The sequence below is a fragment of the Macrosteles quadrilineatus genome, unplaced genomic scaffold, assembly GCF_028750875.1.
Source record: "Macrosteles quadrilineatus isolate MER2022 unplaced genomic scaffold, UCM_ALF_1.0 Scaffold_3__2_contigs__length_128488019, whole genome shotgun sequence".
Lineage (NCBI taxonomy): Eukaryota > Metazoa > Arthropoda > Insecta > Hemiptera > Cicadellidae > Macrosteles > Macrosteles quadrilineatus.
Window position 1 is genome coordinate 97,942,079 of NW_026542596.1, and position 11,893 is coordinate 97,953,971.

Here is an 11,893-nt window from a genome sequence, read left to right on the forward strand (position 1 = left end):
ACCCTTGCTATCATAATTATACACAGTTATTTTATATTTCTTTAAGTGTGCCTGGAACTTTTCAAGTTCAGGGATACCTGCTCCCTCCTCAGGTATTTCAACTCTTGCTTTAGCTATAAGTTTCTTTGCCCTAAGTGTCTGACGCAAGCACTCGTCTTTACGAATTCCAACAATCTGAGGATCCATTTTTGCATAAGCTTTACCTACTACTATTGCTCTAGCTAGACATAAGTTGTCAGTGTTATTTATAACTACTATCCCCTTTCTTGCTTTACATTCTTCATTAAATGAATTGTACATCCCCGAACGCACTCTACCTCTGCCTACAGGAACATTAACTCTAGAAACACTTACTGTAAACGTACGGATAGATTTAATGCCTTATTTTTTTACTATTATGTTATGTATTTCTTTTTAGCTATCATTTAACTGTTAATGTTGATGTTTTTAACTTAATGGTAAAAAAATAAGGCATTAAATCTATCCCCCATAAGAGCCCTTGTTAGACCCAACGTATCGCCCCTAACTACACCATCATTGTTTGATTTTATTATTTTAGCCTGTTATCAGCTGGTGTTGTCACCATAGTTCCATGTTTTACCACTAGAGTCGCTAGTTTGAGTTGCGTTGTAGTTTGATGTTTTGCCACTGGAGGCAGCACCGTCGCTTACAGTATATATAGCGTGGATAGACCAGCTACTTTAGACTATCACCTGCCTTTGCTGGGGTTAGACGTGTTTTGAGCTCTTAACTTATCCTTAGACATTTATGTTATGGAGTCCTGTGACGGAGTTTGCCAAAAAGGTTCTCATAAATCTACCGGCCCCATTACTTTTATCGACGAAAACAGAACGTTTGTGCCAAAGGCTTTATGGATGGAAAACTACCTTTAAATTTACTGAACCTCCGGAAGGTGTATCTGAATTAGAGTGGATACGCAAGGGCCTTAAGCAATTAGTAGAACAATCTAAACACGACTGTTCACCAACTGACTATTTAGGGTTTACTCTTACCTCTATTAATTTGAAATCTAAAGAACCTGGGTATGTTGTTCCACAACTAGCCTCCGAGGTTACAGCTGATTCATTGTGGGATATTTTTGGGGGTATCATTCAAAGTAACTCAGAGTCAATTACTAGTAGTGATACGTTTACAGTAAGTGTTTCTAGAGTTAATGTTCCTGTAGGCAGAGGTAGAGTGCGTTCGGGGATGTACAATTCATTTAATGAAGAATGTAAAGCAAGAAAGGGGATAGTAGTTATAAATAACACTGACAACTTATGTCTAGCTAGAGCAATAGTAGTAGGTAAAGCTTATGCAAAAATGGATCCTCAGATTGTTGGAATTCGTAAAGACGAGTGCTTGCGTCAGACACTTAGGGCAAAGAAACTTATAGCTAAAGCAAGAGTTGAAATACCTGAGGAGGGAGCAGGTATCCCTGAACTTGAAAAGTTCCAGGCACACTTAAAGAAATATAAAATAACTGTGTATAATTATGATAGCAAGGGTCGGGATGTATATTTCTCTGGTGGGAATAGTGATGCAAAATTTAAAATCAACTTATTGTACCACAATAACCACTATAATGTCATTACAAACTTAACAGCTGCTTTTGCCTGTGGCTACTTTTGTGATGCATGTCACATACCTTATGAGCACAAAGGTCACCACAGATGTTCAAACATCTGTTCGTCTTGTCACACATTCTCCCCTCCTTGTATAGAGGAAAATGGTGGTATATCTTGCCGCTATTGTAACCGATTTTTCAAAAATGAACGGTGTTTTATTGCTCACCAAAGACAAATTTGTAAAACAATTAAGTTCTGCCGAGGGTGTGAAAAAATGATTTTTCCAACTAAACATAAATCAGCTCATGTGTGTGGAGAGGCATATTGTCACCCTTGTGGTACATTTAAAGATCCTAATCATAAATGTTACATTCAGATAGACAAGAAAAAACCAAAAGATCATGACTACCTATTTATTTTCTTTGATCTGGAAACCCGTCAAGATGAGTCCCTACCCTCAGATTCTGAGACTAAGTTACATAAAGTGAATTTATGTGTTTCCCAACAGTTCTGTTTCAAATGCATTAATGGGAGTGAGTGTGAATCTTGTTCAGAACGTTATAAAATATTTGATAGCAATCCTGTTAAGCAGTTCATGAACTATGTAATGGAGACCCGCAAACAATTCAAAAATGTATGTGTAATTGCACACAACGGACAAGGGTTTGACTTTCAATTTATACTTAGGTATATCCTCAAAGAAACTAAATTCACACCAAACATCATTCCTAGAGGAACTAAAATTATTTTAATGGAGGTTGCTAACGTTAGATTTATTGACTCCCTTAGCTACTTTCCCATGTCCTTATCTGCCTTACCGAAAGCTTTTGACTTACCACCTGAAAAGAAGAAAGGTTATTTTCCACACTTGTTCAATACAATAGCAAATCAAAATTACATAGGCCCTATGCCTGATAAAAAGTACTACTGTCCCGAATCCATGTTTGAGAAATCCCATAATGACTTTGACAAATGGTACAGTGAACAGGTTGCTAAAAAGTATGAATTTAATTTTAAAAAAGAATTATTAGAATATTGCATGTCAGACGTTGACATTTTAGCTCAGGCATGTATCAAATTTAGATCATTGCTACTTGAACAATGTAATGTAGATCCATTTCTTGAGTCCGTAACAATTGCTAGCGCCTGCAATCTAGCTTTCCGTCGTAACTTCCTGAAACCAAACACAATTGGACTTATCCCTAAAAACGGTTACCGATCTTCTACCCAGTCAGCTGTTGCTCTACAGTGGCTTACCTGGGAGGAGGAAAGACGTGGGGTGACAATCAATCATGCTGGACGTAGTAAAGAGGTTGTTATAAAGGGAATGAAAGTAGACGGTTTCGATGGTGAAAACATATACGAGTTCCACGGATGTTACTGGCACGGGTGCCCTAAATGCTTCCCCTATAATCGTGATACCCCACTAAAAGAGGATCCCTCTGATAGCCTACATCTTCGCTATGAGCGCACTAAAGCTAAAATTGAAAAGCTCGGAGACATAGTGCAGATGTGGGAATGTGATTTCCATAAGCTAAAAAAGGACCAAAAACTCAACCATCTGGACAAATTACCAATTTTAAGTACACTTCCATTAAATCCTAGAGATGCATTCTTTGGAGGTAGAACAGGAAACGCTAAAACCTACTACAAATGTGGTCCAGGAGAAACCATTCAATACATCGATGTATGCTCACTATATCCTTTTGTAAATAAATACTGTAAATATCCTATAGGTCATCCAACTATATATGTTGGTAATAAGGAATGTAGAAAGAGAGGTATGGATGTAGATGGACTATTAAAATGCAAGATCTTACCTCCTTTCAACTTATATCATCCAGTTTTACCAACACGTGTTCATAATAAATTGATGTTTGTTCTGTGCAGAACATGTGGGGAAATGATGTACCAGGGGGATTGTTTTCATGAAAGTGAAGATAGAGCGTTGGTTGGGACGTGGACAATGGATGAAATTAGGAAGGCTGTAGAGAAAGGGTACATTGTATTAGATATGTTTGAGCTGTGGGAGTATGAGGTAGCCACATATGAGAAAGGAGGGCTATTCACTGAGTTTATTAATAAATTTCTAAAACTAAAACAAGAAGCATCTGGATACCCTGGGTGGTGTAAAACAGAGGAGGATAAGAAACAGTATATTGCAAAATTTCTTGAGCGTGAAGGTATAGAAATGACAAAGGAGCATATTGTTAAAAACGGGGGCTTAAGATCAGTAGCAAAATTAATGCTAAACAGTTTCTGGGGTAAATTTGGGCAAAGGGAGAATATGATGAAAACATCAATCATCCGAGATTCTAAAGAGTTCTTTCGGCTGTTAACCAATCCTGAGGGCAAGTTAAAATACTTTCAGGCTATTAACCAAGATGTTGTGCTAGTAAATTGGCAAAATATTGAAGAGGCTAGTGAGTCTTTAAGAACTGTAAATGTAGTTATGGCAGCCTTCACTACTGCTCACGCTAGACTAAAGTTGTATGAACACCTTGATGCCTTAGGAGATCAAGTACTATATTGGGATACAGATAGTATTATATATTACTGCCACAAAGGGTTGTACAGAGTATCTACAGGAGATTACCTCGGCGAAATGACCGATGAATTGGCAGATTATGGACCCGGCTCTTATATCACTGAATTTGTCTCTGGGGGGCCTAAAACTTACGCATACCTTATCTGGTCAACCAATCAACAGAAATTGATCCCTGTGTGTAAAATCAAGGGGCTTACTCTCAATATTAAAACATCAACAATTTTGAATTTTGAGAAACTAAAAGAAATGGTTTTAAGTGAATCTTCTAAAATCATTGAAATTAATGAGCACAGAATTAGACGAACAAAATATAGAGATATTATAACAACAGAGGAGGTTAAACAGTTTAAGGTAACTGGTCCTAAGAGAAAGTATGAAGGAGAGCATGACACTCTACCTTATGGATACAAAAGACAGAAGCATTAACCCTTATATAGATGGGTGTCATAGTATGTTTTTAATCACTTTACCCATAACAGTCAACAAGAACAGACATATCACTGGTGATCTCCTCACTTGTAATGGCTGTATTTCTCAGATTTCTGTCTAAAAAAGACATAGTTGAAAATAAAAGGTTTAATATTAAAACTTCAGAGTTTCAATTTTTTCTCACTGATTCAATAGATGTGTTGGAATGGCCAAAGGCTTTTTCAGACTATATTATAGAAATAATTACAGAAGACACACCCCCATCATGTTCTATTGGGGTGTTATTAACATATGAAGACACATCAGGTAATATACCATTTATTCCTATCGCTACACTTACATCAGCATCATTCTCTGATTACTTTGACAGTATATTTGCTAAAATAGAATCAATGACAGGTGTTTTAAAAATTGAAGTGACAACTGTTTCCATACCAAGCAGGTATCGTTGATACATAAAACCCTAATTCATTTAACCTAAAGTAAGTATAATCCATCTATAAAGATAAAACACTCCTCTAACTTTTTCTACAGACAATAGCTACCAATTAAAATATTAAAATATATATCAAAGTAAAGTAAATTGGGATAATAAAATATATAATAATACATAAACAGATTATGGGTCCCTTCCCATTCCCCCTGTGTGCATGTGTGTGTACATTGAGGCGTTTAGATTGAAAAGAATCTGTGCAACTACTTGTACTTGTGTGAATGTGTGTGTGTACATTGAGGCGTTCAGATCTCAAAGGACCTGTACTACTCTTTGTACCTGTGTGAATGTGTATGCTCAACATACTGGAGGTTGGCCTAAAAAACCATAAAACCATGTCGTGTTACCCTCCATGAGTATGTTTGCCATCAGGCAGTCAATTAAAAGACTGGGGGTTGGCCTAAAAAACCATAAAACCATATTGTGTTACCCTCTATGTCACCAACCTTAACCCCTTTCCTTCAGGACCTTGATCTGATAACAATATTCCTTTATTCCTAGTAAATCATAAACTAAAATAAACAATACACCCTGTAATAAACTTCACAAATTTTAAAATAAACACAACAAGAATGAAATATACTAAAATAAAACAGGACACCTAACAAATATCATTTTAAAGATAAGCAGGTTAACATAAAAAATATGAATAGTAGTAGTAAATCTGTTATAGACTAACTACTACCATAATAGTGAGAATAGGCCTCCAGGGGAAACTCACTTAAAACAAAAACGCGCCAAGACCCATACGGCTTAGCCTAAAAGCTTACCGTGGTGTGGAAACTTGGGTCACCTAAGCTCTTTAGAGATTATACAATTGAAAAGGATTGCAGCTACAGTTTAATTGTGTGTCTAGATAGTGTAGACCTCTAAAGAATAAAAAACCACAAATGTTTTACTTGAATTAGGCATCCTTCTCCTCCTTCTCTTCCTCATTTTCCTCCTCTTCTCCTTTTCCTCCTTCTCTTCCTCCTTTTCCTCTTTTTCTCCTCCTCATCCCTCTTCCTTCTACTCCTCCTCTTCTTCATTTACCTCATCCTCTTTTTTATTCCACTCCTCCTCCTCCTCTAGGTAAAGTATATTTAAATACATGTACTACCCATCTTTGTTTTAGTTTTTCTCCTCTATTCTTTATATAGGTTTTCTATGTTGTCAGTAAAGTTATTAGTTTTTATTGCTCTAAAATACAAAATCACTGATAGGTGTATAATTTTTACTGTAAAATAAAACAACCATGATTCTCATCTATACTCTTGACTATAGCAGTCACAACAAACATAGATGTCAATATTGCAATACATCAGAACAGTAGATTGTATCAACAGCATTACATAGTAATAGTCATTAGCACCATACAGAAATGTAGAAAAGTAGCTAGAGATAGTACAAATTTAACATCAGTATGAACAAAAGAATACAATAGAGGCTGTATTAGGAGCTATTAGCATTACATTAGGTTAATTCAACATATATTCCAAACTCTCCTCAGTTAAGATAAAACAAGTATAAAAAATATAGTCATACTCAATACACAGACAACAAAGATATGTTTACAGTTACAACACAAAGACATAAACAGTAAATTTAAACATTTAACAAAACCCTTAATATAATATGGTTAGGCCTAACTAAAGAACACAATGATTATAACAGGTTTTAATGTAGGATACAACAAGATATACAGTAAACAGTTGCGGTAGTACATAAATGTGTTTGTTGATCCACAAAAAGTAGTTGTCAACAAAAGTTACACCAGAAACCACAATCAGTGGTGATAAGATCAACACATATCAGTCATTGCTATCAGATATACAACTCTATACAAGTGATTGTATATTGAAACAGTACAAATATTAAGTGTAATACAGTATAGTACAAGTGTAATACCATGCAATACAAGTATAATACAATGTAGTACAAGTGTAATACTGTACCAGTTTAAAATACCAGAGATACAGGTAAGTCATTAAAATCAATTACATTCATTACTATAAACTTGATGAAATTACCCAATTTGTTTCTTGTTATTCAACACCTCAATAAAAATAAGCACTAAATAAAAATTCATTAACACTAAGTTAACTCCAAAAAAAGACTTGTTTTGGTCTACATACATTAGGTTGCAGTTAAGGTCCAAAGTTAAGATTATATCACAATTTGGTAGAAATATGTTACACAGGAAATACCGGTTATTAAACAGTTGAGTACTAGTAAGATTCAAACCCACAACCAGACATACACAGACAGGATACAATACTAAAAGTCAAAATATTTACCTCACCAGATCAGTGACTAGTAGGATTCAAACCCACAGCCTCTGAGTTGAGGTAGTACATAAATATGTTTAAAATGAACAAATAGCTATCAACAGTTGTTATACCAGAAAGATGACATCACTCACAGTTTACACATATCAGATATACTTGTAGTACAACTCTACAAATGTATTGGTGTATTAGTAAGATGTATTAAATTACAATGCAAGTAATAGTAAAAAGTACAGTGCTCAAATTTCAATACATTAGTACAATCTGTTGTAGTGAATCCCCCATATCAAGTTAATAGTTACAGAGATACAGGTAAGCCAGTATATACATTCATTACTATAGAACAAGCTTTATCAGATGTTCTATAGATACTTTGTTATTCAATACATCAATAAAAATAGCTCAAAGCAGATTTCATCATCACTAGCGCTCCAGTGTCACAAATATGAACTAATAGACTTGTTTCAGAGTGAGGTTATGTTACATTACAATCTTGGCAAGAAAGTGAGGTTAGATCAATTGGCGGTAACAGTTGGCGGGGAAAATAGACAACATACACAGTACATAAAATAAGGTTATATCATTTAGCAATACAGTTGACGATAAAGCAGATGACAGCTCCTACATACACAAGTAAGGTTAATATATTAACAGAAACCATTGGCAGAAAAACACACAGCCTACATATACAAGTAAGGTTATATTACAGATACAATCTTTACAGTAAAAGTCATAGCTGATTAATTTGACAGGAACATATTACACAGCCATAAAAAATGTTACTCTCACTGATAAGATGCAAACCCTCAACCCTAGACTCATACACAAACAGTTAACTACAATACAACACCATACAAAATCATAGTGACCAGAAATAAAATAATCAGTATTTGGTAAGGATTAAACCCATAACCTCAGGATCTCACACTCAAACAGTTAACTCCCTATACCATATAGTAAACCCTATAGTAACCACCAATGAGACAATCACTGAATAATAAAAATCAAACCCACAACCTCTGGGGGCATACACAAACAATTAACTACAATACAACATTAAAAATCACCCCAATCAGATATGATACAAACAGTGGCTGGTGAGGATCAAACCCACAAACCTCTGGGATCAAGGACTCACACTACTTCCACTACAATACAACACTATACTAACACTCAAAATATCACCCTAACCAGAAATAAAACGTTTAGTGATTAGCTAGAATCAAACCCACAAACCTCTAAGATAAGGAACTCACACTACTCCCACTACAATACAATACCATACCAAAAACACCCCAACCAGAAATAAAACAATCATTGTCTGGTAAGGATCGGACCCGCAACCTCAGGAAACGATGTCTCACACATAAACTCTTAATACCATACTAAAACACAAGTTAATACCATAACCAGAAATGAGATAATTGATAACTGGTAGGATTCTAACCTACAAACCTCTGAGATCAAAGACTCACACAACTCCCACTACAATACAACACCATACCAAGAATCAATTCATCACCCCAACCAGAAATAAAACATTTGGTTATTGATAAAGATCAAACCCTCAAACCTCCGGGATCATAGGTTCACATTCTAAACAAGTTAACTACTCCTACTTCAATACTAACACTCAAAATATCACCCTGACCAGAAGAGAAGCAGTTGGTGATTGGTAAGGATCGAACCCGCAAACCTCTAAGATCAAAGATGGACTCACACTATAATACAACACCATACCAAAAATCAACATATCACCCTAACCAGTAAAAATACATTTGGTGATTGCTAAGGATCGAACCCATAAACCTCTAAGATCAAAGAAGGACTCACACTACTCCCACTACGATACAACACTATAACAAAAATCAACATATCACCCTGACCAGAAATAAAGCATTTGGTGATTGCTAAGGATCGAACCCGTGAACCTCTAAGATCAAAGAAGGACTCACACTACTCCCACTACGATACAACACTATAACAAAAATCAACATATCACCCTAACCAGAAATAAAGCATTTGGTGATTGCTAAGGATCGAACCCGTGAACCTCTAAGATCAAAGAAGGACTCACACTACTCCCACTACGATACAACACTATAACAAAAATCAACATATCACCCTGACCAGAAATAAAGCATTTGGTGATTGCTAAGGATCGAACCCATGAACCTCTAAGATCAAAGAAGGACTCACACTACTCCCACTACGATACAACACTATAACAAAAATCAACATATCACCCTGACCAGAAATAAAGCATTTGGTGATTGCCAAGGATCGAACCCGTGAACCTCTAAGATCAAAGAAGGACTCACACTACTCCCACTACGATACAACACTATAACAGAAATCAACATATCACCCTGACCAAAAATAAAGCATTTGGTGATTGCTAAGGATCGAACCCGTGAACCTCTGATTCATACACATCTTCATACACAACCAACCACTAGAAAAAAAACATGAATTCAAACCACCCATCATCCCAAAAATACATAACATATATAAAATATAAATTTAACATCCAACATTTGGTGGCCTTTACAAAGGCCATTTTTTATACTCAACGGTAAAGTTCCGCTTAAGCCTTCTTTCAGCTGTTTTTAACATTGGATACATGAATTATCATTTGTTTCACAATTGCTATAGACTAAAGCATATAGATATGTATAAAATAAAATTAAAATATAATGTTTTTTTTACACACCCTATATATGTAATTAAGAAATCAAAGTTATTATTTACCACTATAAACACCATACCTATAACTGACATCATAGCCCTATAGATAGGGCATTGGAACAACATCTAGGAGAGCGGGTCTCGATACCCGGTCAGGATTCACACTTTTTATCCACAAAATAGTTTAATAAAAATACCTACATATGCAATACATAAAAAGGTCACATGATCAACTGATAACTCCTATGTAAACATAAAACTACCCCTAACAACCCCTAACATTCAACATATATGTATTCACTACCTCTGAGAATTAAACTACCACTCTAGGGGTAGTTTGTCCGCGATCCGGGGGGATCCTACTACTACCTATAAAAGATGTATAGATGTTGTATGGATATTACCAAACAACCATTAGTTAAAAACATCAGTTAGTTAAAAAACATTAGTTAGTTAAAAATATTAGTTAGTTAAAACATACATTAGTTAAAAACATGAACATTAACAGTTAAATGATAGCTAAAAAGTTATACATATTACAGTGGTCAAAAAATAAGGCATTAAATCTATTCCCCATAAGAGCCCTTGTTACACCCAAAGTATCGCCCCTAACTACTAGGTTAGATTAAAGTTAAAAGAATTAAGGTCCAACACCATAACTATATTTGTCTGTAACTGAAAATATATTAAGACCAACTGAAAGTTAAGGCTGATAACAATACGTACTAATTAATTCTCAACAGCCTAAAGTGAAGGTAAACAGTACTTTGGCATTTGTAATTAAGTACTACGGGAACCAAACACATGTTGAAACTTCCTGCCAACATGTTATGCCTAGGCTTCTCGAGAATCGTGTCTATATTTTCATAGAAAACACCTACTTGACTGAACATGTAGTGAAGAGAGATTGTTGAAGGGATAAAAAAGTAATAATGTTTAATGTTGTTTAATACCATTGAACTAATATTTTTCATACTCTAGTGCAATTTTTATAAACTAAAGTAAATTAGTAACTTTGTTACAAGTGTAGATATTTAATTCATACTTTCTAAATTTATCGCTATTCATCACTTTTAGTAAGTCATACAAGGACCAGCACTACTTTTGAAATATACTGAATTTTCACTGAACTATTAGTAAAGAGTTCAACTTGCCAAGAACTAAACTATAGGACTTTCAAAATTGTAATTAAAATACATATTGAATTAAGTATATCATTGGAATAAATCTCTTGATACAAATGTTTAGTTTTGTTGAAACCCAATAGCTCTACATGTTTTTTAGACATAATAGCTCTACGCCTACACATTTTTACCGAAAATAAATTGTAAGATTGGAAGTTTTTTCTCATACAAACGATTTATTAACACATTCAAAGTTCTTTGGACAAAAACCAAATCCATCATATGTCTTATTCCTATTAGGACGGGATTAAAGAACTTCAATATTGTTATGTTTTACATACCCGTATATTTATAAATATATACATTTTACAAATATTAAAAAGAAGTTGTAAATAATTTTATTTAACTAGTAAAATAGTGGTACATTTTGAATACCTTTGTAGCAATGTTAAACAATAAATGTTTTTCTTAATTTGGTTATTCATTCATACTCTCATCTTGTACTAATGTTTTCGCTATACTTCTGAAGTAGTCATTCCTAGTATCTCAAGTAACCCATATGCTCCAATCCCCATTGAACCTTTCAGGATCGGAAGCTGGGTCCTCCTCTACAGTGATTTCAACAGCGCCAACTCTGTACTCATTGAGCCTGGCTTGCTCGATGTAGTTGACAAGTTGAGGGTAAGCACCTGCCACGTTGTATTGTTCACAAGGGTCATCAATGACGTTGAACAGACAAGGACTGTCTGAACAGTTGAGCTGCTTGTCAAAGTCAT